Genomic DNA, 27,937 nt, shown 5'->3' with positions numbered 1-27,937 from the left:
AGAGTACACACACACACAAACACACACACCTGTATAAGAGTGCTACCATGAGAAAAGCACAAGAGAAATGGCTGAGGAGGAGCTGACATGACAGATAAGGCTAAGAATCTCCATCTCTGTGAGATCACAGTTAAGACCAGAAGAATGTCTGACTTGATCCCTCCCCACCACTTCACGTCTACAGAGTTAAGACTTATACATCTAGCAATCTATATTCAGACTGCTGGCAGAGGGAAATACCTGCACAGCCTCTAAAGCACATCAGTGAGCAAAATCATCCTCCCTACACAGGCACAAATACACACACCAATACCAACACACACCTCCACGTTGATATTGCCTCCTTTGTTTCATCCACAACAATGTCAAGACTCTCCATTTCAGATCTAATGGAGAGGCACTCCTCCTGAGAGGGGGGAAGAAAGACAGAGGTGTGGAGTCAGAGATATGTAATAGGTCTGTAGAGGAGTGGGGGGGATGAGGGTCATATATGAGAGTCCTCCATTAACACACATGCACGTGTGCACACACTGACACTGACACGCACACTGGCACACACACATTCATGCAGCATGTTCCACTGCTAACGCCAACATACACACTCACACCAGATTCATCAAATGTTTCTATCTCGGAAATGGTTTGTTTGTGAACAGTCTATGCAAACAGAGTTTGTGGGGAGTCTTGCCCTTCAGGTTCCTAGCTGCTTACTAGGTTTTCCTGTAGCCTATATCAGGGATTCAGGGATGACTGCACCTGATGGTCGCTGGCCTGTGGTTCTGAAAGGTCAGATCACAGGATTCTGATTACCGTTGTGCATGGAGCTGAATCTCTGATTGCCGCTGTCCATGGATCCGAATCTCTGATTGCCGCTGTCCGTGGTGCTGAATCTCTGATAGCCGTTGTCCGTGGTGCTGAATCTCTGATTGCCGTTGATATTAGCTAGTTTCTTTACTTTAGCGCCTTTCCAAGATGGCTGCCAGTCCAATATGGCTGCCAATGAACAGATTGGGTTACAGATTGCTACTGTTATTTCCCACTTTCAAGTGTTGTAAGTCTACAGTTAAAAGAAACAGAAGCCTCCATTACTCCGTGCTCTTCCTGGCAAGTCACTATACACGTCTGCTATATGTGCTGTAATACTGAGTGAATCATCTCTTTCTCATCCAACAGGCGTATTTCTCTCTAGACTGCATCCTGTCACTAAAGACAGATACATGTATCAAACACAGGCATCCATGCAGATGAGTGTCATTCTATAAAGCTATAGATGGTTTAAACAGACAGAATCTGTGTCATAATGACAGTCCTGCGTTATATCTGGCTCTACTGTCCCTCTGCTGTCACTATGGATCAGTGTTTCTGCTGCTGTCTGACACAGATACACACACACACACTCATACACACGTACGCAGGCACATACAAAAAACACACAAATAGGAGTCCAGATTAAAAACAGGCTGTTTATGCCACGGGCCTCAGCTCTTTCCAGCCTGCTGGTAACAGGCTGCCACCTTGATGGATGTGAGAGCAGTGTGTGTCCAGCCCCCTGTAGTGCCATAATGAGTCAGATCCAGCAGACAGACAGACAAACTGACCCTGGGGAAGGAACGGTTGAACAGAGGCTTGACAGAAGGAAAGGTGGGTAGGACTGTGTGTGTGTGTGTGTGTGTGTGTGTGTGTGTGTGTGTATCAGGCTGGAAATAAGTGGGTTTACTATGACTCTGGCTGGACTAGAGGCTGGAATGACTAATCTGTTAGCATGAGTGACTAAACAAGCTGTATGTTTTAACAAGGGCAAGATGAGAGGACAGTAGGGAAGCCTTTTTCCTGCCTCATTGCCAACCAGACTGAGTACTCATAGATTGTTATTTACCTCATACATACATAATACACAGTCACTCAGTCACCCACAATTATGTCTGTCATAGGAACCTTGCCTGAGACCTGAAGACTTGCCTTTTCTCCCCCTTAACTCAGTAATACAGTCTCCAGAAAGTCCTGGTTAGTATTCTGTGTGTTCCAGCAGGTGTTTCCTGTGTGTAGCAGAGAGAGAACCAATCATTATGGTAATGCCTCAGACACCTATCAGATGGGCTTTCCTGCTGCTTCATGGGAATAAGCTACTAATATCTTATTCTGACATTGGAGGTGTGTATAAGGCCTGTGTGTGTGTAGTGTGTGTTTGTGTGTGCGTGCGTCCGTCCATGCATGCTTGTGTGTGTGTGTGTGTGTGTGTGTGTGTGTGTGTGTTGTATGAATCATAAGGATAACATTTTTGAACATGCTGATTTGCCGCAAATTATATAGACAGAAAAGCATCGTTGTGTGTGTGTGATTACAGAGAGAAAAGCAGCATTGTGTGTGTGTGTGTGTGATTACAGAGAGAAAGCAGCATTGTGTGTGTGTGTGTGTGTGTGTGTGTGTGTGTGTGTGTGTGTGTGTGATTACAGAGAGAAAAGCAGTGTGTGGAGACCGCTGCAGTCTTCAGTGGCTGTACAGCTCAGAGCTGATGGTGACAGGAGAGACGAAAACTGAATCGATTAGACATTTATATTATCAAAACACAAACTTTACACATATAAATAATAAAAACTTTGAAACTTGAGATTTTTTCACCATTTCAGCGACAGCTTGCAGCCATTTGAACTTTCTCTTTCTCCCTCTCTGCACCTCTCATTTTGAAGCCAATACTGCAGCTCTGGGGACTCATTTCTGAGTGCTTATACAACATTTAATGTAGTCTACAGTCAGTTCCTAAAATGTGAAATGGCTGGCTAGTTAGCGCGCGCTAATAGCGTTTCCAACTTCACTCGCTCTGAGCCTTGGGGTGGTTGTTTCCCTTGCTCTGCATGGGTAACTCTGCTTCGATGTGGTGGCTGTTGTCGTTGTGTTGCTGGTTCGAGCCCAGGGTGGAGCGAGGAGAGGGACGGAAGCTATACTGTTACACTGGCAATACTAAAGTGCCTATAAGAACATCCAATAGTCAAAGGTTAATTAAATACAAATGGTATAGAGGGAAATAGTCCTATAATTCCTATAATAACTACAACCTAAAACTTCATACCTGGGAATATTGAAGACTCATGTTAAAAGGAACCACCAGCTTTCATATGTTCTCATGTTCTGAGCAAGGAACTGAAACGTTAGCTTTCTTACATGGCACATGTTGCACTTTTACTTTCTTCTCCAACACTTTGTTTTTGTATTATTTAAACCAAATTGAACATGTTTCATTATTTACTTGAGGCTAAATTGATTTTATTGATGTATTATATTAAGTTAAAATAAGTGTTCATTCAGTATTGTTGTAATTGTCATTATTACAAATACATAAAAAAAACAAAAATGTAAAATGTAAAAAACGTCCGATTAATCGGTATCGGCTTTTTTGGTCCTCCAATAATCAGTATCGGCGTTGAAAAATCATAATCGGTCGACCTCTAATTGAGACATGGATTGTGTGAGTGTCATTCAGAAGGTGAATGGGCAAGACAAAATACTTAAGTGACTTTGAACTGGGTTGCCAGGCGCACCAGTTTGTGTCAAGAGCTGCAAAGCTAGGGCTGTATAAAAACCGTACGTGATCGGGAGTCCCATAAGGCGGCACACAATTGGCCCAGCGTCATCCGGGTTAGAGGAGGGATTGGCCGAGGGGGCTTTACTTTATTCATTGCGCTCTAGCGACTCCTTGTAGCAGGCCGAGGCGCCTGCAGGCTGACCTCGATTTTCACTTGAATGGCGTTTCCTCCGACACATTGGAGAGGCTGGCTCCCGGGTTAACCGGGCGAGTGTTGAGAAGCGTGGTTTGGTGGGTCATGTTTCGGAGGACACATGACTCGACCTTCGCCTCCCAAGCCCGTTGGGGAGTTGCAGCGATGAGACAAGATCGAAATTGGGAGGGAAAAATATATAGAAAAAATAATAATAAGAAGAACTGCAACACTGCTGGGTTTTTCACGCTCAGCAGTTTCCTGTGTGTATCAATAATGGTCCACCACCCAAAAGACATCCAGCCAACTTGACACAACTGTGGGAAGCATTGGAGTCAACATGGGCCGGCATCCCTGTGGAACGCTTTCGACAGATTGTAGAGTCCATACCCCGATGAATTGAGGCAGTCTGACGGTAAAAGGGGGTGCAACTCAATATTAGAAAGGTGATCTTGATGTTTTGTTCACTCGGTGTATAATAACAGTATGTAGAGTAACCATACAGTACAGCTGTCCATTAACACCTTCAATGTGTGTGTGCATGCGTCAAATGCACAGCATCACGTGAGTCCAATGATCGCTGATGCGCGTGACAGGGAAAGGCAGGTGTGCGTACTGATGTTGCAAAAACCATCAAGCGTAGTGATGAAACTGGCTCTAATGAGGACTGCCACAGGAATGGAAGACCCAGAGTTACCTCTGCTGCAGAGGATAAGTTCATTAGTTACCAGCCTCAGAAATTACAGCCCAAATAAATGCTTCACAGAGTTCAAGTAACAGACACACCTCAACATCAACTGTTCAGAAGAGACTGCATAAATCAGGCCTTCATGGGTGAATTGCTGAAAAGAAACTACTACTAAAGGACACTAATAAGAAGAAAATACTTGCTTGGGCCAAGAAATACAAGCAATAGACATTAGACCGGTGGAAATCTGTCCTTTGAGTCCAAATTTGAGATTTTGGTTCCAGCCGCCATGTCTTTGTGAGATGCAGAGTAGCTGAACGGATGATCTCCAAATGTGTGGTTCCCACCATAAAGCATGGGGGTGTGATGGTGTGGGGGTGCTTTGCTGGTGACACTGTCTGTGATTTATTTAGAATTCAAGGCACACTTGACAAGCATGGCTACCACAGAATTCTGCAGCATTACGCCATCTCATCTGGTTTGCGCTTAGTGGGACTATCATTTGTTTTTCAACAGGACAATGACCCAACACACCTACAGGCTGTTTAAGGGCTATTTGACCAAGGAGAGTGATGGAGTGCTGCATCAGATACCTGGCCCCGACAATCACCCAATCTCAACCCAACTGAGATGATATGGAATGAGTTGGACCACAGAGTGAAGGAAAAGCAACCAACAAGTGCTCAGCAAATGTGGGAACTCCTTCAAGACTGTTGGAAAAGCATTCCAGGTGAAGCTGGTTGAGAGAATGCCAATGTCATCAAGGCAAAGGGTGGCTATTTGAAGAATCTCAAATATAAAGCATATTTAGATTTGTTTAATACTTTTTAGGTTACTGCATGAATTCATGTGTTATTTCATAGTTTTGATGTCTTCACTATTATTCTACAATGTAGAAAATAGTAAAACATAAAGAAAGACCCTTGAATGAGTAGGTCTGTCCAAACTTGACTGGTACTGTACATAATACACCGTCACCCACAATTATTTCTGTAAACTTCAAATATAAACTCAGCAAAAAAATAAACATCCCTTTTTCAGGACCCTGTCTTTCAAAGATAATTTGTAAAATTCCAAATATCTTCACAGATCTTCATTGCGAAGGGTTTAAACACTGTTTCCCATGCTTGTTCAATTAACCACAAACAATTCATGAACATGCAGCTCCTGTGGAACGGTCGTTAAGACACTAACAGCTTACAGACGGTAGGCAATTAAGGCCACAGTTCTGAAAACTTAGAACACTAAAGAAGCCTTTCTACTGACTGGTATAGAGGTCCTGGATGGTAGCTGGCTCAGCCCCAGTGATTTACTGTGTAATGTGATTATGTGACTGATGTAATGTGTGCGTGTGTGAACATGCATGTCTAATGCCGCGTTCACGTGCTAGTTGGAACTAGGAAACTCTGACATTTCCGACTAGCTAACAGTTTGTAGTTATACACGTGCCGCATTTCACAAATCAGCAAGTCAGAAATGTTTTAGTTTCCTAGTTCTGACTAGCATATGAAAGAGGCATGAGCGCCTGTGCATGTGCCTGTCGCTTAAAACAAGTCATAGTTGTATGAGTCATAAGGATAGTCTTTTTTTTATGCTAATTTGATGCAGATTATAGAGTCAGTGTTTGAAGATAGCTGCTGTCTTCAGAGGCTGTATAGGTCAGAGCTGATGGTGACAGGAGAGACGAATACTGAATCTATTAGACATTTATATTATCGAAACACAAGCTTTATATACACTGCTCAAAAAAATAAAGGGAACACTTAAACAACACAATGTAACTCCAAGTCAATCACACTTCTGTGAAATCAAACTGCCCACTTAGGAAGCAACAATGATTGACAATACATTTCACATGCTGTTGTGCAAATGGAATAGACAACAGGTGGAAATTATAGGCAATTAGCAAGACACCCCCAATAAAGGAGTGGTTCTGCAGGTAGTGACCAAAGACCACTTCTCAGTTCCTATGCTTCCTGGCTGATGTTTTGGTCACTTTTGAATGCTGGCGGTGCTATCACTCTAGTGGTAGCATGAGACGGAGTCTACAACCCACACAAGTGGCTCAGGTAGTGTAGCTCATCCACGATGGCACATCAATGCGAGCTGTGGAAAGAAGGTTTGCTGTGTCTGTCAGCATAGTGTCCAGAGCATGGAGGCGCTACCGGCATTTCTTTGGGGAGCCGCACAGCCCTCCATGTGCTCGCCAGAGGTAGCCTGACTGCCATTAGGTACCGAGATGAGATCCTCAGACCCCTTGTGAGACCATATGCTGGTGCGGTTGGGCCCTGGGTTCCTCCTAATGCAAGACAATGCTAGACCTCATGTGGCTAGAGTGTGTCAGCAGTTCCTGCAAGAGGAAGGCATTGATGCTATGGACTGGCCCGCCCGTTCCCCAGACCTGAATCCAATTGAGCACATCTGGGACATCATGTCTCGCTCCATCCACCAACGCCACGTTGCACCACAGACTGTCCAGGAGTTGGCAGATGCTTTAGTCCAGGTCTGGGAGGAGATCCCTCAGGAGACCATCCGCCACCTCATCAGGAGCATGCCCAGGTGTTGTAGGGAGGTCATACAGGCACGTGGAGGCCACACACACTACTGAGCCTCATTTTGACTTGTTTTAAGGACATTACATCAAAGTTGGATCAGCCTGTAGTGTGGTTTTCCACTTTAATTTTGAGTGTGACTCCAAATCCAGACCTCCATGAGTTGATAAATTTGATTTCCATTGATAATTTGTGTGATTTTGTTGTCAGCACATTCAACTATGTAAAGAAAAAAGTATTTAATAAGAATATTTCATTCATTCAGATCTAGGATGTGTTATTTTAGTGTTCCCTTTATTTTTTTGAGCAGTGTATTTAAATAACCTGAACTTTGAAACTTGTTAGGATGAGTCAGTGACAGCTTGGAGGGAGAGAATCTAGCAGGCGTTTGAACTCTGTCTGTCTCTCTGCTCCTCTCATTTGCAGTCGCTCCTGCAGCTCTGGGGACTTATTTCTGAGTATTTATACTACGTTTAATATACTACATTTAACAGTCGGTTCCAAAAATGTGAGGAAGATCTATTTAAAATGTATCTATGCATTTATAATGACAGTTATCATATGTGGAGTACAGAAATTCTGAGATATTCCGAGGTTTGCAGTAATGCCACACACAGAGATAGCCAGACAGAGAGACAATAGCAATGCCACACACAGAGACAGACAGACAATAGCAATGTCACACACAGAGACAGACAGATAATAGCAATGTCACACACAGAGACAGACAGACAATAGCAATGTCACACACAGAGACAGACAGACAATAGCAATGCCACACACAGAGATAGCCAGACAATAGCAATGTCACACACAGAGACAGCCAGACAATAGCAATGTCACACACAGAGACAGCCACACAATAGCAATGTCACACACAGAGACAGCCAGACAATAGCAATGTCACACACAGAGACAGCCAGACAATAGCAATGTCACACACAGAGACAGCCAGACAATAGCAATGTCACACACAGAGACAGCCAGACAATAGCAATGTCACACACAGAGATAGCCAGACAATAGCAATGTTTGCCAACCTCACTGCAGCTCATTATGTGTCCGTGTACAGTTAATGAGAGAGGAGCTGGCTAATTATCCAAATATAATGAGTACCAAGCATTCTCCCCTGACAGACATGACTGCAAATAGCTGACTTTAGCCAGACTTGATCTTAATCAACAGTGGCAGAACTGATCAATGTTATGTGTCTGTGTGTGCGTGCATGCATGCATCTTGTCTGATGCTGTGAGAGAGAAACCTAGGACCGTGGCATTTCCACTGTAACAAAAACAATCATGGGAAATATGCTAATGAGTTGAACTGTGGTTGGCTGTTAAAGGCCAGCTTCCCCTGGCAGCAGTCACCCACGGCAACCGCATCCGTTTAACCTTAAACATTAGAAACATCACTGGCTCACTGTCTTACCACTCAGTACGCGTCTCACTGACTCGTTACATTATAAACATCACTGTCTCACTGCCTCAACGCTCAGTACCTGTCTCTGTCTAGGTTTACAATAATTATTATGAACTTCACTGCTCATGAAGGTTACGGCTCGGTGAGAGAGGGAGGTGGAGAGAGAAAGTTAGGGATAAGTGATTATCAGGGTTGAGATGGTCCTCAGAGACAAACCACTACATACAAATGGACAGACACACAACATGCTTAGACCCAGATAAGCCCTTAGAAACACATACCGTAAAACATCAGAGATTCACTGTAGCATTATTACACTGCTTGACACTTCCAACCACACAGCACTAACCCTATCCACACCAGTCTGCTGCAGGCACCCCAGCTCCACCTCACTACCTAACCAGCTACTCAAAGAAGTAAGTGTGTGTGTGTGTATACACTGCTCAAAAAAATAAAGGGAACACTTAAACAACACAATGTAACTCCAAGTCAATCACACTTCTGTGAAATCAAACTGTCCACTTAGGAAGCAACACTGATTGACAATACATTTCACATGCTGTTGTGCAAATGGAATAGACAACAGGTGGAAATTATAGGCAATTAGCAAGACACCCCCAATAAAGGAGTGGTTCTCCAGGTGGTGACCACAGACCACTTCTCAGTTTCTATGCTTCCTGGCTGATGTTTTGGTCACTTTTGAATGCTGGCAGTGCTTTCACTCTAGTGGTAGCATGAGAGTCTACAACCCACACAAGTGGCTCAGGTAGTGTAGCTCATCCACGATGGCACATCAATGCGAGCTGTGGAAAGAAGGTTTGCTGTGTCTGTCAGCATAGTGTCCAGAGCATGGAGGCGCTACCAGGAGATAGGCCAGTACATCAGGAGACGTGGAGGAGGCCGTAGGAGGGCAACAACCCAGCAGCAGGACCGCTACCTACACCTTTGTGCAAGGAGGAGCACTGCCAGAGCCCTGCAAAATAACCTCCAGCAGGCCACAAATGTGCATGTGTCTGCTCAAACGGTCAGAAACAGACTCCATGAGGGTGGTATGAAGGCCCGACGTCCACAGGTGGGGGTTGTGCTTACAGCCCAACACCGTGCAGGACGTTCTGCATTTGCCAGAGAACACCAAGATTGGCAAATTCGCCACTGGCGCCCTGTGCTCTTCACAGATGAAAGCAGGTTCACACTGAGCACGTGACAGAGTCTGGAGACGCCGTGGAGAACATTCTGCTGCCTGCAACATCCAGCATGACCGGTTTGGCGGTGGGTCAGTCATGGTGTGGGGTGGGGTGGCATTTCTTTGGGGAGCCGCACAGCCCTCCATGTGCTCGCCAGAGGTAGCCTGACTGCCATTAGGTACCGAGATGAGATCCTCAGACCCCTTGTGAGACCATATGCTGGTGCGGTTGGCCCTGGGTTACTCCTAATGCAAGACAATGCTAGACCTCATGTGGCTGGAGTGTGTCAGCAGTTCCTGCAAGAGGAAGGCATTGATGCTATGGACTGGCCCGCCCGTTCCCCTGACCTGAATCCAATTGAGCACATCTGGGACATCATGTCTCGCTCCATCCGCCACGTTGCACCACAGACTGTCCAGGAGTTGGCGGATGCTTTAGTCCAGGTCTGGGAGGAGATCCTTCAGGAGACCATCCGCCACCTCATCAGGAGCATGCCCAGGCGTTGTAGGGAGGTCATACAGGCACGTGGAGGCCACACACACTACTGAGCCTCATTTTGACTTGTTTTAAGGACATTACATCAAAGATGGATCAGCCTGTAGTGTGGTTTTCCACTTTAATTTTGAGTGTGACTCCAAATCCAGACATCCATGGGTTGATAAATTTGATTTCCATTTATAATTTTTGTGTGATTTTGTTGTCAGCACATTCAACTATGTAAAGAAAAAAGTACTTAATAAAAATGTAATTCATTCAGATCTAGGATGTGTTATTTTAGTGTTCCCTTTATTTTTTTGAGCAGTGTGTGTATATATATATATATATATATATATATATATATATATATATATCCTATTGGGCAGACAGGCTTTGTCCTCAGCTCAATACTGCTGTCACTGAGACTTCAGCATTAATTATGGAATGTTTATAGGGAACAAAAGCAGGCTTAGAGCTGAGAATAGGTTTTCTTCAATTGTGAGAAGTGTGTGTCTGTGCAAGACAGATACAATGAAAAGAACTCTGAGCTGTGAGTCTCATCTGCTCTCTTGTCTCCTCCTTTGCTCCTCTCTCATCCTTTCATCTCCTCTCTTTTCTCCCCCTTTCCTCCTCTCTCCTCTTATCTCCTACTTTCCTTCTCTTTCCTCCTTTCATCTCCTCTTTTCCCCCCTTTCCTCCTTTCCTTCTCTCTCCTCTTTTCATCTCCTCTCTTTTCCCCCCCTTTCCTCCTCTCTCCTCCTTTCATCTCCTCTCATATCTTCCCCTTTTCTCTTCTCTCCTCCTTTATCTCCTCTGTCCTCTGCTGAAATCAAATCTCAGCTATCTTTGCTCTCACCTGCAAGGAAGAGTATGTCATACTATCACCTAAATACTTTTAATCTAACAAGGCCTTGTTTGACCAGGGCCGACCATGCAGAGCTATGAGAGACTTGTTTCAGCTTTAATGAATACGCCTCCAGCAAAATGTGTTTTCCATGCTAAAATATACAGGAGTAAAACCTTGCAATAACCTCTAGAAAAAGTAAACTTTTGCCAAGAATAACCAAGACATACAGACGATTTAGTGGGTGTATGCCCAAAATCCCTTGGGGCTGTTGTCTTACAGCAGCGTCCTGCAAAGGCCCCTAGTAAAGAACAGGGACATCATCACTCTGTGTTAGTGTGGTGTGACCCAGCCTGAGGCCAGATTAGTTTGGTGAAGAGGAGGGAAAGACAAGAGGATGAACGTCCTTGAATGTCTGACCCTCCCTCTACTTTATTTACTCCCTCCCTTTACCTCTCCAGAGAACCAATAAGAAACAGAGAAGCTGTAGCACATTCCATTACAGTTCTAATGGGTAAATACTCTATAATACAAACATCAGAAGAACAAAGGTTTACAAAGATGACAGGTTTACTACACAGACTACAGAGATGGGACAAGTCTACATCAACAGTAGATAGACTACTCTACTTGCAACCCAGGGCAGCATCAACACATCTGGTCTGTTCTCTACACATGTACATTGTTATACCCTGCGGCTGTCAGCAGGGCAGTGTCACAATGAGACAGATATTTCGCAGGATGTATAAATGTGAAGCATCCGCTTGGCGTTTCCACTCACTACCAAATATGGTAGTTAGAGGAAGCCCAGTGGCCGGCAGTGGGAGAAGATTGATTTTGGCCAGGATTCTACAAATGTTCTCATTGCTGAAACATTTTATCTCAATACAGTTTTCTGTTCCCAAAAATAGAATCTGTTACGAACAGAGTGGAATATGTTTTGTAGACTTTACACTTGGCCAAAGTAAAAAAATAAATACGTTGTTTAGAAGGAGTGCAAAGGCAAATTGAGTTATTGCACACGCACACTTCACAGAGTAGGCGTTCCCGAATTGAAATATGCACATGTATGCTAGAATGCGCCAATAGGATCTCACTAGCTTGTGTTTGGTTCTGCCCACCTCCTTGCTTGTTCTGCCCACTATAACTGACTTGTTCCACTTTCAAACGAAAGGCTGTGGTCTATCTTGGTTAAGTTGTAAATACCTTTGGCAGTGTACATTAGCTCTTTCCCGTCACTGGGCTGTCAGAGGCCCTGACCCGTCTTCACACAGCAATGCCTCGACAACCAACACACCCCCTCCTACACACACTCACACAGGCATGCACACATACGCATACAAACACAGGCACTCACACAGAGTGAATTAATAATGAGTGAGTGATTGTGTTTTTTGGCTCTGGGCTAGGATGGACTAGACGGGATATGATGTCCGTGAATGTGTTTCTTCCTTAGTTGTGTTGTGACTTGACTTTAACATTAATCTGAAGACTGATTTTTGTATAATTAACTATGTTTCATTGTTACCCGATTTAAGACAAGGGGCGGCGGTCTATGTACTTTTGTAAACAACAGCTGGTGCACGATATCTAAGGAATTCTCAAGTTATTGCTCGCCTGAGGTAGAGTATCTCATGATAAGCTGTAGACTACACTACCTACCTAGAGAGATTTCATCTATATTCTTGTCACGAACCTCGCCGAGGATGGTGCCTCTTCCTGTTCGGGCGGTGCTCGGCGGTCGTCGTCGCCGGCCTATTAGCTGCCATCGATTCCCTTTCCGTTTGTTTTGGGTTATTGGTTAATTGGGTACACCTGTTTTGTATTAGGATTTGTTTGTAGGGTATTTAGGGGCACTAGGCCCGCTGGGTATTTGTGCGGGCTTGTTGTTGTTACTCTGTGTTTTGTTGGTGTGATTTATTATTGTATTTATTCTCCGGACTGTTTAGTCCTGTTGTTGTTTTGGACTAGCAACGTATTTACGCCCTGTGTGTTGGCGTGACTGTTTTTGTTGCGCTGGGGAATAAATCTGAGGAAAACGACTGAACCCTGCTCTCTGCGCCTGATTCCACCCACCACACCTAGTAGATCGTAACAGAAGCCCGCACCATTGAAATGGAGTCAGCAGGAGCAGCGACCACTCCTCTCCCCACTATGGAGGAGCGCGTTCATCACCATACAGCTGTCCTCCATCGGATTGGTACCGCGATGGACCAGATGATGGAGAGGATGGAACGATGGGAGAGGAGTGGTCTCCCGACATCTACCCCAGCTCCCCCACTCCCGACACCACCTACTCCACCTACATCGTCCTCTGGGTCCGGCGCACTACGTCTCTCCCCCCCGAGGGAGTACGATGGAGCGGCTGCTGGGTGCCAGGGATTTTTGCTCCAGCTGGAGCTCTACCTGGCTACCGTGCGTCCGGCTCCCTCGGGTGAGGAGAGTGTGAGCCTCCTCGTCTCCTGTTTAACTGGCAGGGCCCTGGACTGGGCTAACGCAGTCTGGAACAGTCCAGACTCAGCTCGGGACAACTACCTGGAGTTCACCCGCCGTTTCCGAGCAGTGTTCGATCATCCACCAGAGGGTAAAGCGGCGGGTGAGCGACTGTTCCACCTCAGACAGGAGACGAGGAACGCGCAGGACTTCGCGTTGGAGTTTAGGACCCTAGCTGCTGGTGCTGGGTGGAATGACAGGGCCCTGATGGACCATTACCGGTGTAGTCTCCGGGAGGACGTCCGCCGGGAGCTGGCTTGCAGGGACACAACTCTCTCCCTGGATGAACTAATAGACATGTCTATTCGATTGGACAACCTGCTAGCTGCCCGCGGGCGTTCAGAAGGGGTCCTGTTAATTCCACCGTCCAGCTCTCCCACTCCCACTCCGATGGAGTTGGGAGGAGCTGCATCTAGGGGGATCAGAGGGGGCTCCTCCTGCTCCTATTGTGGACGGAGAGGACACACTTCGGACCGGTGTTGGAGGAGTCCCTCTGGGAGTCGAGATGGTCGGCAGAGCGCTCCTCGGCCACCCCAGGTGAGTAAGCACCAAACTCACCCAGAGCTCCCTGTTGGTCACATGTTTTTGTTAATTTTTTTCCCTGCATTTTTCCCCTCTCTTCAGCATAAGGCGCTAGTCGATTCAGGCGCAGCTGTGAGTTTTATGGATCGTGGACTCGCCCGTAAATTGGGTATTCCGTTAGTGCAGATAGACCCACCTGTCCCCGTGCACTCCTTAGATAGCCGACCGCTAGGGTCAGGGCTGGTCAGGGAGGCCACGATTCCGCTGGACATGGTAACGCAGGGGAATCATAGGGAGAGGATCAGTTTCTACCTTATTGATTCACCTGGGTTTCCGGTGGTGTTGGGGGTTCCCTGGCTGGCTATTCACAATCCCCTTATTTCCTGGAAACAGGGGGCTCTTAAGGGGTGGTCAGACGAGTGTTCAGAGAGGTGTTTAGGAGTTTCCATCGGTGCCACGACGGTGGAGAGTCCAGACCAGGTTTCCACCGTGCGCATTCCCCCCGAATATGCCGATTTGGCTATCGCTTTTAGTAAGAGGAAAGCGACCAAATTACCACCCCATCGACGGTGGGATTGCGTGATAAACCTCCTGGAGAACGCTGCACTTCCCCGGAGTCATGTGTACCCACTGTCACAGGAGGAGACGCTGGCTATGGAAACATATGTCACGGAAGCTCTGAGACAGGGGTACATTCGGCCCTCCATGTCACCCGTCTCCTCGAGTTTCTTTTTTGTGAGGAAAAAGGAGGGAGGTCTGCGTCCGTGCATTGATTATCGAGGTCTCAATTCGATCACAGTGGGTTTTAGTTATCCGCTACCTCTCATCGCTACGGCGGTGGAATCATTCCACGGAGCGCGTTTCTTCACAAAACTGGACCTCAGGAGCGCGTATAATCTGGTGCGTATTCGGGGAGGAGACGAGTGGAAAACAGCGTTTAGTACCACATCAGGCCACTATGAGTACCTCGTCATGCCGTATGGGTTGAAAAATGCTCCAGCCGTCTTTCAATCCTTTGTAGATGAGATTCTCAGGGACTTGCATGGGCAGGGTGTGGTAGTCTATATTGATGACATCTTGATTTATTCTGCCACACGCGCCGCGCATGTTTCCCTGGTGCGCAAGGTTCTTGGGCGACTGCTGGAGCATGACCTATACATCAAGGCTGAGAAATGTGTGTTTTCCAAACCAGCCGTTTCCTTCTTGGGTTATCGCATTTCCAGCTCGGGGATGATGATGGAGTGTGACCGCGTTAACGCCGTGCGTAATTGGCCGACTCCGACCACGGTAAAGGAGGTGCAGCGGTTTTTAGGGTTTGCCAATTACTACCGGAGGTTTATCCGGGGTTTTGGCCAAGTAGCGGCGCCCATTACCTCACTGCTGAAGGGAGGGCCGGTGCGTTTGCGGTGGTCAGCAGAGGCTGATGGAGCCTTCAACCAGTTGAAGGCACTGTTCACTGGGGCTCCCGTGTTGGCGCATCCGGACCCTTCGTTAGCATTCATAGTGGAGGTGGATGCGTCCGAGGCTGGGGTTGGAGCCGTGCTGTCTCAGCGCTCGGGTACGCCACCGAAGCTCCGTCCCTGCGCTTTCTTTTCTAAGAAGCTGGGTCCGGCAGAGCGGAACTATGATGTGGGGGACCGGGAGTTACTAGCTATGGTAAAGGCCCTGAAGGTGTGGAGACACTGGCTAGAGGGGGCTAAACACCCTTTTCTCATCTGGACTGATCACCGTAATCTGGAGTATATTCGTGCAGCGAGGAGACTGAATCCGCGCCAGGCTAGGTGGGCCATGTTCTTTACACGTTTTAGATTTACGATCTCTTACAGACCAGGTTCCCTCAACACTAAGGCCGACGCGCTGTCCCGTCTCTATGACACCGAGGACCGGTCTATCGAACCCACTCCCATCCTTCCTGCTTCTCGGCTGGTGGCCCCAGTGGTATGGGAGGTGGACGCGGACATCGAGCGGGCGTTGAGGGTTGAACCTGCGCCTGCACAGTGTCCGACTGGCAGAAGTTACGTACCGCTTGGTGTCCGTGATAAGTTGATTCGGTGGGCTCACACACTACCGTCTGCGGGTCATCCGGGGATCGATAGGACAGTGCGGGGTCTTAGAGGGAAATACTGGTGGCCCACCTTAGCTAGGGATGTGAGGCTCTATGTCTCTTCCTGTTCGGTATGCGCCCAGAGTAAGGCTCCTAGGCACCTTCCTAGAGGGAAGTTACAGCCCCTCCCGATTCCACAACGGCCATGGTCCCATCTCTCGGTAGATTTCCTTACTGATCTTCCCCCTTCTCAGGGGAACACTACCGTTCTGGTCGTTGTGGATCGGTTCTCTAAGTCCTGCCGTCTCCTTCCATTGCCTGGTCTCCCTACGGCCCTACAGACTGCAGAGGCTCTTTTTACCCACGTCTTCCGGCACTATGGGGTCCCAGAGGATATCGTCTCCGATCGGGGTCCCCAGTTCACATCTCGGGTTTGGAAGGCGTTTATGGAACGTCTGGGGATCTCGGTCAGCCTTACCTCTGGTTATCACCCCGAAAGTAATGGGCAGGTGGAGAGAGTAAACCAGGAAGTGGGCAGGTTTCTGAGGTCGTATTGCCAGGACCGGCCAGGAGAATGGGCAAGGTACATCCCATGGGCAGAGTTAGCCCAGAATTCTCTTCGGCATTCGTCCACGAATATGTCGCCATTCGAATGTGTACTGGGTTACCAGCCGGTCCTGGCTCCGTGGCATCAGAGTCAGACCGAGGCTCCTGCGGTGGAGGAGTGGGTACAGCGCTCTAGAGAGACCTGGCGGGCAGTCCAGGATTCTCTCAGGCAGGCCAGTGAACGGCAGAAGAGAGACGCTGACCGCCACCGCAGTGAGGCCCCGGTGTTCGCACCAGGGGACAGGGTCTGGCTCTCGACCCGAAACCTGTCCCTCCGCCTGCCCTGCCGGAAGCTGGGGCCGCAGTGTGTGGGGCCATTTAAAGTCCTGAGGAGGATAAACGAGGTGTGTTATAGATTGCAACTTCCCTCTTATTATCGTATTAACCCCTCGTTTCATGTGTCTCTCCTCAGGCCGGTGGTAGCTGGTCCCCTACAAGACGGTGAGGTACCGGAGGTCCCTCCACCCCCTCTGGACATCGAGGGGTCCCCGGCGTACACAGTACGAGCTATTCTGGACTCGAGACGCCGGGTGAGGGGCCTGCAGTACCTCGTGGACTGGGAGGGGTACGGTCCGGAGGAGAGGTGCTGGGTACCGGGGAGGGACATTTTAGATCCTTCCCTCTTGAGGGATTTCCATCGCCTCCACCCGGATCGCCCTGCGCCTCGTCCTCCGGGTCGTCCTCGAGGCCGGGGTCGGCGCGCTGCGGGAGCCGCGCGTCAGGGGGGGGGTACTGTCACGAACCTCGCCGAGGATGGTGCCTCTTCCTGTTCGGGCGGTGCTCGGCGGTCGTCGTCGCCGGCCTATTAGCTGCCATCAATTCCCTTTCCGTTTGTTTTGGGTTATTGGTTAATTGGGTACACCTGTTTTGTATTAGGATTTGTTTGTAGGGTATTTAGGGGCACTAGGCCCGCTGGGTATTTGTGCGGGCTTGTTGTTGTTACTCTGTGTTTTGTTGGTGTGATTTATTATTGTATTTATTCTCCGGACTGTTTAGTCCTGTTGTTGTTTTGGACTAGCAACGTATTTACGCCCTGTGTGTTGGCGTGACTGTTTTTGTTGCGCTGGGGAATAAATCTGAGGAAAACGACTGAACCCTGCTCTCTGCGCCTGATTCCACCCACCACACCTAGTAGATCGTAACAATTCTTTGTAAATGTTTTACATACCACCACAGTCGTAGGCTGGCACTAAGACAGCATTGAATGAGCTGTATTCCGCCATAAGCGAACAAGAAAACACTCACCCAGAGGCGGTGCTCCTAGTAGCCGTGGACTTTAATGCAGGGAAACTTAAATCAGTTTTACCAAATTGCTATCAACATGTTAAATGTGCAACCAGAGGGAACAAAAACTCTAGACCACCTTTACTCCACACAGAGAGACGCCTACAAAGCTTTCCCTCACCCTCCATTTGGCAAATCTGACCATAATTCTATACTCCCGATTCCTGCTTACAAGAAAAAATGTAAGCAGGAAGCACCAGGAACTAGATAGATTTGAAAAAGTGGTCAGATGAAGCAGAAGCTAAGCTACAGGACTGTTTTGCTAGCAAAGATTGGAATATGCTCCAGGATTCCTCCAATGACATTGAGGAGTTCACCACATCTGTCATCTGTTAAATTTGCCGATGACCCAACAGTGGTAGGCCTGATCACCGACAACAACGAGACAGCCTATAGGGAGGAGGTCAGAGGCCTGGCCGTGTTGTGCCAGGACAACAACCTCTCCCTCAACATGATCAAGACAAAAGAGATGACTGTGGACAACAGGAAAAAGAGGACCGAGCATGCCCCCTTTCTCATCATAAAATGGTACAAGCACACCATGAGTCGTGAAGCGGGCACAACAAAACCTATTCCCCCTCAGGAGACTGAAAAGATTTGGCATGGGTCCCCAGATCCTCAAAAGGTTCTACAGCCTCACCATCGAGAGCATCCTGACTGGTTGCATCACTGCCTGGTATGGCAACTGCGTGGACTCAGACCGCAAGGCACTACAGTCTAGGTAGAGATAATGATTTATTTCAGCTTTTATTTCTTTCATCACATTGCCAGTGGGTCAGAAGTTTAATTACCTCAATTACCTTTAAATTGTTTAACATGGGTCAAATGTTTCGGGTAGCATTCCACAAGCTTCCCACAATATGTTGGGTGAATTTTGGCCCATTCCTCCTGACAGAGCTGGTGTAACTGAGTCAGGTTTGTAGGCCTCCTTGCTCACACACGCTTTTTCAGTTCCGCCCACCAATTTTCTATGGGATTGAGGTCAGGGCTTTGTGATGGCCACTCCAATACCTTGACTTTGTTGTCCTTAAGCCATTTTGCCATAACTTTGGAAGTATGCTTAGGGTCATTGTCCACTTGGAAAACCCATTTGCGACCAAGCTTTAACTTCCTGACAGATGTCTTGAGATGTTGCTTCAATATATCCACATAATTTTCGTACCTCATGATGCCATCTATTTTGTGAGGTGCACCAGTCCCTCACGCAGGAAAGCACCCCCACAACATGATGCTGCCATCGCCGTACTTCACAGTTGGGATGGTGTTCTTCGACTTGCAAGCCTCCCCCTTTTCATCCAAACATAACGATGGTCATTATAGCCAAATAGTTCTATATTTGTTTCATCAGACCAGAGAACATTTCTCCAAACAGTGCGATCTTTGTCCCCATGTGCAGTTGCAAACTGTAGTCAGGCTTTTTTATTGATGGTTTTGGAGCAGTGACTTCTTGCTGAGCGGCCTTTCAAGTTGTGTCGATATAGGACTCGTTTTACTGTGGATATAGATACTTTTATACCTGTTTCCTCCAGCATCTTCACAAGGTCCTTTGCTGTTGTTCTGGGATTGATTTGCACTTTTCGCACCAAAGTACGTTCATCTCTAGGAGACTCTCTCCTTCCTGAGCGGTACAACGGCTGCGTGGTCCCATAGTGTTTATACTTGTGTACTATTGTTTGTACAGATGAACGTGGTACCTTCAGGCATTTGTAAATTGCTCCCAAGGATGAACCAGACTTGTGGAGGTCTACCATTTTTTTTCTGAGGTCTTGGCTGATTCCTTTTTCCCCATGAATTCAAGCAAAGAGACACTGAGTTTGAAGGTAGGTAGGTCTGTAAACAATTGTTGGAAAAATGACTTGTGTCATGCACAAAGTAGATGTCCTAACCGACTTGCCAAAACTATTGTTTGTTAACAGGAAATTTGTGGAGTGGTTAAAAAATGAGTTTTAATGACTCTAACCTAAGTGTATGTAAACTTCTGACTTCAACTGTATATACTACCTCAACTAACCGCACATTGACTCTGTACCGGCACCCCCTGTATATATTGTTATTTTTTGCTGCTGCTCTTGAATTACTTGTTACTTTTATTCCGTATTTTTTTAAACTGCACTGTTGGTTCGGGGCTCGTAAGTAAGCATTTCACTGTAAGGTGAATACACCTGTTGTATTCGGCGCATGTGACTAATAAAATTTGATTTGATTAGTGGAATGACAACAACATGGATACTTGTTGGAGATGGACAGAGACATAATATTGTCACATTCAGAAACTATTCGCACCTACAATAACCATATACTTGCACACGAACCGCCGCCCGCTTTGAGCAGCTGTATCGATGGTTCCCCAGTGGGGTGATGAGTGTAGCGTAATACGATGGTTTGAGCAGGATGGTCCTACTTAAATTAGCTTTCGAAGATACTTTACTTAGGACTGCTGATCATGCGTACCAGTGATTGTCCGGGATGTGAGTTTATTGTCTCCACCTCGTGTTGAGGTTCAAAGTTCAAACCATTTTAAATGCGCAGCTGCAGCAACGCCCTTTTCTGGTCTAATGTGTTCACTTCTTAACCCATCCTTTATACCATTTGCTCGAAAGGGGCGGTTCCGGCTCCTTGACCCCACTCCAGGGCGGTGATTACTCACTGCGCAAAGTTATGGAAAACAATTATCTCATATAACTTCTCAAATCATATCCCTCTCTTAAGAAAAATACTTTCATCATTTTTCATATTACATGTACAGCACATAGTATGGAAACTTCATATATGTAGTGGGTATACTTTCCAAGTTACAGTATTTCCTTTGTAACATTTTTAATGACATCACAAAATAACAAACAAAATTACATTAGTGTTCTATAGATCGCCTCTGACAATTCCCCACGTTCTACTTGAAAAATGTTGTTCCAGTATTTGCTTTTGAATGTGTTAGTTTCAGCAGAAAAAGGTCTGAGACAAAGAACATTCCTTTGGTGAATTTGGAGAGGGAAAGCCTGGATCTCCCCCCTCACCTCTCTGCGCACGGAGCCCGCTAGCCGGCTGAAATTCCACAACATACGGTGATCGCTACATAAATAGTCATATTAAACATTCATGAAAATACAAGAGTCTCACATGTATTGAAAGCCTAGAATCTTGCTAATCCAACTGCGTTGTCAGATTTAAAAAAGGATTTACTGCGAAAGAATACGATGCGATTATCTGAGCATAGAACACCATAAAAATTTTTTTTTTTACCACCACAGGTGTAACATATTTACAAACTGCATTAAAATAAATTGTTTACCTTTGACAATCTTTGTCTGTTTGCAATTCCAATGCTCATTGTTACACAATGAATGATCTTTTGTTTGATAAGATCCGTTTTTATAGCCTAACACGAAACATTTTGTGAACTACTTGTGTTGTGAATTCCATCTCATTCCATTTTCGACGACACATTCCAGGTAAATAACCCACACAGAACGTGACTTTTCCAGTCATGTTTGGTTTCACTGCAATCAACTGGTTTGTTTGTAACACAATCATACCTGATGGGCCATTTCGCAGGACGTATTGACTGAAAGAAACCGATTTGAAGACAACAAGTCATGACAGCATTGCGCACCAATGATTTGCTCACTGTTTCATTTTTGCTTGACTGTCTTTTAACCCAATGACCACTGATCGTCTTGAAATCTAGCTGGGTAGATAGCCAATGAGCTGAGCTAAACGGCAATACGCCATGTTTATGTGTTGCAAGACCAACCCATGTAGTAAGCTCCAGCGTAAAGTGAGTCATTCGCTATTGAAGTTTCATACCGGAAGGAGAAGCACATATTACGCACTGCATTGTTTGGTGAACGCGCAGATTCAGCTGTTTATATATCAATCATTATGGCGACTAAGTCAGGGAAAGCTAAATCTAAGTCTAGATATACAGATGTTCACACAATTTTAGAATAAATTGATTGGGAAGGTGAGACAGAGATTGTTGTAGGACGATTCATTTAGCGATTGTGGAGGAATATTTTTTGAACGAGAGAGGACATCGTTTTGGACTGGTTCTTATCATGCTAATGCCCTTGTTTGAAATTAATAATATAAAATATTATTTGTGATTTTTTTTTTACATTTTAGAAGCAATATATAAACATGTAATGTCATGAAATGTGAGATGCGTTTCTGCCGCCCCACCCCAACCCACATGAAATAGCCTATTTGAGGCTGTTGAGGAGAGGGCAGGACAACATCAATGGCCAAAGTGAAATGGAGACAGTAGATACAGCTGGTCTGTTGTAATATAATAAAGACAGTAGATCTAGCTGGTCTGTCATAATATAAGAGACAGTGGATCTAGCTGAAATGTCATAATATGAAAGAGACAGTAGATCTAGCAAGTAATAATAATATAATAATATATTCAACCTAATATATTCAACCTTCAACCTTCAACTCTCTATATATATCTGTTTATTATACCTGTTGATACAGGGCTCATATGTGAAACTATTCTAACTGAACATTTTCTTTCACAGTGACACTGACTCTGAATGGGAGTCTTATCCGGTGTCCTGTGTGAATTTAAGTATGCTCTCTCTAATTCTCTCTTTCTCTCTCTCGGAGGACCTGAGCCCTAGGACCATGCGTCAGGACTACCTGGCATGATGACTCCTTGCTGTCCCTAGTCCACCTGGCCTTGCCGCTGTTCCAGTTTCAACTGTTCTACCTGCGGCTATGGAACCCTAAACTGTTCATTTTTACTCTTGAGGTGCTGTCCTGTTGCACCCTCTACAACCACTGTGATCTCCACCCGGCACAGCCAGAAGAGGACTGGCCACCCCTCATAACCTGGTTCCTCTCTTCCTAGGTTTTTGCCTTTCATGGGAGTTTTTCCTAGCCACCGTGCTTCTACACCTGCATTGCTTGCTGTTTGGGGTTTTAGGCTGGGGCTATATAAATAGATTTGATTTGATAGAGGACTGAGGGTCTTCCAAATATTGAAAGTGTGTAAATAGTTACCCATGTTATTTTGTAAATGTATATATATATTTTTTTTTATCCATTTTTTTTTCTTTTTATTTCTCAATTCTTTGGGGGGTGTTAGAATACCATTTTGGCATTTTGTATATAGTTATTTGTTTCAAAATGTATACCTTCACCAATTTGGCCACTTGGGTACATTTGGGCTACTTGTGTGGGACACCTGGGTGACTTCATGATAAATGTCACGTAGCACACTCATTTTGGAAGTGAAACTTTACACAAGTACTGTTGCCCAATTATATTTTTCACTGAAATTGTCCCCATCATCCTATCTGAATGTTTGTTATATCTTGTTCATTTTAAAGATGATGATACAAAAATAAAATAAAAAATGTATGGTTTTCTTCATTGTTTTATCTAAACCAGATCTATTGTGTTATATTCTCCTACATTCAATTCACATGTACACAAACGTCAGAGTGTTTCCTTTCAAATGGTATCAAGAATATGCATATCCTTGGTTCTGTTCCTGAGCTACAGGCTGTTAGATTTGGGTATGTCTTCAGGCAGAAATTGCACAAAGTAGGGGGGGAGCTGTAAGAGGTTTTAATTTACAACAGGACGTGAGTTGTTAATCCCCACTAGTTCTTTCCTTCCCCCTCTACAGTTAAGAGGGGGTCTGATTGAAATGATTAATTGCAAACCTGATCTGACCTTTTTGGATTCTCATGGTCAGTCATGACAGTTGTCATACTGCTGCTTGCTGTTTGTTTCTAGCAGAAGGTTGAGCTGAAGGTTAAACAATATCTTCATTGTTATGCAGAATGTGTGTGTGTGTGTTATGTACTTGCAAGTGTGTGAGTGTGTTTGTGTTATGTAGCAAGCTTATGGCTACAGCAGAGCTCTCAAAGGCCAGAGATTGTGTGCGTGTGTGCGTGCGTGCGTGTGTGTGTGTGTGTGTGTATGTATGTATTTGTGGGCTTGTCTGACAGGATGCTTTTGTTGACACAGTCACCCAAGGCGAAGAAGGGGGGTGCGGAAGAGTAAGGAGAGTCAAATCGCATCTGATCTTTCTCATCAGAGAGAATGACTGAAGGAGAGAGAGGGGGATGGAGGAGGGTGTGTATAGTTGGTTTGCAGGCCCTGTAGACTTCTCAGTAGTTCTATGCTGTGTGTCCGTCCAGTCATGAAGGATTCTCGCCAGAATGTAGAGGTCAGCTTCTAGCAACTCGTCTTTGAAAAAGTCCACTATACATACAATGCTGTCAGTCAATGGCAAAGATAACTTAGGATAGAACTTGTTACGGGCTCCTCCCATCGCTTTGTCTGAGGTCATTGATTGGCTTTCTCTCTTTGTGGAACTTATTGGAAGCTGATCGTCTGGTTGTCGCCGGTAACAAAGTGTTCTCTGGATTTCAAAGATCGTCAACTGCATTCTGGGTACGTCAACACATTTCTTGGCTAGGGCTCCACTACAACCTAAAGAGAGAGATAGATGCAGTGATGGGTAATATAGGATCAAAGTATTATAATCACATGAATAAACAGCCTGGGCACCGGAGAGGGTAAACCAGGTGATCGTGTTGTCACGGTAACCTATACACTGTTACTGACTAATGGACATTACGTTAGACCTGGGGGCAGGACTAATTGGTGGATCAATAATCCACAAATGACCAATGAGGTGCTGAGTCCCAGGAGAGCCCGCCCAGCCCTGGTGTGTGTTTGTGATGTGTGATCTCTATGTGGGGTTTACACCCAAACAGTGTCTACAGAGACACATAGAGATCAGTAAGCAGCAGAAACCTGGCCTGTCTGGGAGACTGTTTAGCCCTGAGGTTGGGTGAGGTTTAGAAGAACATTGTTTAGTGGAATCTGTATTGTGAACACACCCACTCTCACATCACACACACACACACACACCCACTCTCACACACACACACACACACACACACACACACACACACACACACACACACACACACACACACACACACACACACACACACACACACACACACACACAAATAGTCCAATACAGCAGGACAGGGGAGAAAAGGAATCAAAGAAGCGAAAATAACAACACAGAATGAAAGGGAAACACAACACACATAACTTTTTTATCTCCCTAGACTCTTCCTCTCTTTCCACAATGTGTGTGTGTGTGTGTGTGTCAGATCCCAACTCCTCTCAGCCTCAGCTTGTACAGCTGCACAGCTACCCCCTGTGGTCTTTGGAGTTATTTTCCTACAATATCATGTTAAGATTGTCCCCTTTACATACACACAAACACACACAGGGGCGTCATGCACTCCAAAAATCAGAGGGGGTACAATGTACGTGAGGATGGCTGGGGGTTGGTCCGGAGAGGGGCTAGGTCCCTTGTTGGGAAGTTGGATAATTCTGCATTTCTCAAACAAAAGCATCCCCAAAGAATGATGTTTCTACCTGCAAGTTTCACAGTTAGGATGGTGTTCTTAGGGTTGTACTCATCTATCTTCTTCCTCCAAACACGGCGAGTGGAGTTTAGACCAAAAGGCTCTATTTTTGTCTCATCAGACCACATGACCTTCTCCCATTCCTCCTCTGGATCATCCAGATGGTCATTGGCAAACTTCAGATGGGCCTGGACATGGGCTGGCTTGAGCAGGGGACCTTGCGTGCGCTGCAGGATTTTAATCCATGACGGCCTAGTGTGTTACTAATGGTTTTCTTTGAGACTGTGGTCCCAGCTCTCTTCAGCTCATTGACCAGGTCCTGCCGTGTAGTTCTGGGCTGATCCCTCACCTTCCTCGTGATCATTGATGCCCCACGAGGTGAGATCTTGCATGGAGCCCCAGACCGAGGGTGATTGACCGTCATCTTGAACTTCTTCCATTTTCTATATAATTGCACCAACAGTTGTGGCCTTCTGACCAAGCTGCTTGCCTATTGTCCTGTAACCCATCCCAGCCTTGTGCAGGTCTACAATTTTATCCCTGATGTCCTTACACAGCTCCCTGGTCTTGGCCATTGTGGAGAGGTTGGAGTCTGTTTGATTTAGTGTGTGGACAGGTGTCTTTTATACAGGTAACGAGTTCAAACAGGTGCAGTTAATACAGGTAATGAGTGGAGAACAGGAGGGATTCTTAAATAAAAACTAACAGGTCTGTCACAGCCGGAATTCTTACTGGTTGGTAGGTGATCAAATACTTATGTCATGCAATAAAATGCAAATGAATTACTTAAAAATCATACAATGTGATTTTCTGGATTTTTGTTTTAGATTCCGTCTCTCACAGTTGATGTGTACCTATGATAAAAATGACAGACCTCTACATGCTTTGTAAGTAGGAAAACCTGCAAAATCAGCAGTGTATCAAATACTTGTTCTCCCCACTGTATGTGCATGCAGACACATTTTTAAAACATGCTGAAGGCAGAGCTTCAATCAGCTGTCTCCCCCTATTTCCAGAGTCAATCATACCCCCGAAACAAACAAACAAACACACACACACAGGCATGCTTACACACACACAAACCTCTCCACACATACAGTACCAGATAGCTGTGAATGATTTCACAACTCTGATTCCTCCACATTCCTCCTTTATGTCCTCCTTCCCCGCCTATCACACAGCCAATGACGACTGACAGACACCAGGCAGAGAGAGAGCGGGTAAGGAAGACAAAGTGCTTGGTTCTGAAATAAATCCTTTAACTTGTAATCCTAGACTAGAAAATCACTGAACCATAACAAGTTAATTATTATCATTAGATTGACTGTGAAGCTCAAGGCCATTCTACAACTTCTCACTTTCCTAATATTTTCTCACTTCACTGATACTTTTTCACCAGGCAGGAAAGCAGAGGGGGAGAGAGAGAGAGAGAGAGTGGAGGAGAAGGAGAAGATGGAGAGAGAGGGAAGGGGTAGAGGTGAAGAGCTGTATCTGTGTGTGTGTGCGTCTCACCTGTACATGGCTTCAAACAAATCATCAACTTTGACACCAAATGCCTTCTCATACTGGTTACTGCCTTCCCTGGGGAGAAACAATCACACATACTGAGTTAGAATCTGAATAAACAATCACATCTCTTTTTTTAATAATACAGGACATGTCCAAACATGTTCTCCTTGGTGAACACAACTCGGGTGAGAGGACTCACCTCACAGCATCAATCAGGTAGTGCCAGCAGAGGTAGATAGTCTTGGAGCTGTAGTGGATGGACCGGGTCAGATACAGCTTCTCAGTACCGCTCAGGCTGGCCCTGATTACCTGCACTACCTCCTCTAGAGACAGGGGGCGCCATGACGAGGCCAGCAGATCAAATAAACCCATCTCACACACTGTAAACAGGGTCTGGGGGAGAGGACAGGGTAAAACACACAACCATCAAACAGTGCCCGAGAATGGGACTTGAATCCTATGTGGGTGTATCTATGTGTGTTACCTTGGAGACCAGGAAGCCTTCCATATAGTCCAGAATCTTCTATGTGTAGGCAGCAGCTGTAGCAGCATTAGTAGTACCAGCCGCCAGCTCCATTGAAAAACTCTTCCCCGGTCCCTCAGCCGTAGCCTCACTAGACACCACTGGTTGACTAACATACGTTTGTGCCTGTCGCTGTATGAGACTGTCAGTGTTAATGCGTGGCCTCCTGTTGTCAAGAGATCCTGTATGAGTCCTTTAGGAGTGTGTCCTGTATGAGTTGATCCCAAGTCAATCCTGGTACTGCTACTACTGCTAGTGGAACAGCCGAGAGCTCTCGTGAGTGTGTGGTAGTACAGCCGACTGAGGGAGTAATGTTAACGACCACTGCTGTCTCAGTCTCAGTGAGAGCAGCAGGGTTTAATCAGACAGCCCATAGGTCTTGTGCTTGTGTGTGTTAGATTGCAGACCTAGTCAAAGCAGAATGGTATAATCAGATTACAGTTTATAGCCGGGGGCTCATACCTCAATTACACACACTCTAATAACTACACACACACACATACTCACCTCATACTGTTTCAGAATAGCAATATACTGGGGCCTACTTGAACACTAACAATACACTTACCACCTTACTATAATTACACACAAAACCTCATCTCAGTCTGTAATGAAACACCAAATGAGTTAGAATAATTAAATGTATATTTAGAAGGAATGATGTAGTAGGCTA

General features: G+C 45.8%; 1 pseudogene; it reads right to left on the bottom strand.

Annotated features, from left to right (window-relative positions):
* Nucleotides 1-386: 386 nt before the first annotated feature.
* LOC139380117 (acetylserotonin O-methyltransferase-like) lies at nucleotides 387-27,318 on the bottom strand (annotated as a pseudogene).
* Between the last annotated feature and the right edge of the window lie 619 nt (nucleotides 27,319-27,937).

The sequence above is a fragment of the Oncorhynchus clarkii genome, chromosome 22 (genome assembly GCF_045791955.1).
Source record: "Oncorhynchus clarkii lewisi isolate Uvic-CL-2024 chromosome 22, UVic_Ocla_1.0, whole genome shotgun sequence".
Classification (NCBI taxonomy): Eukaryota; Metazoa; Chordata; class Actinopteri; order Salmoniformes; family Salmonidae; genus Oncorhynchus; species Oncorhynchus clarkii.
This window is presented reverse-complemented; position numbering and strand designations above follow the sequence as displayed.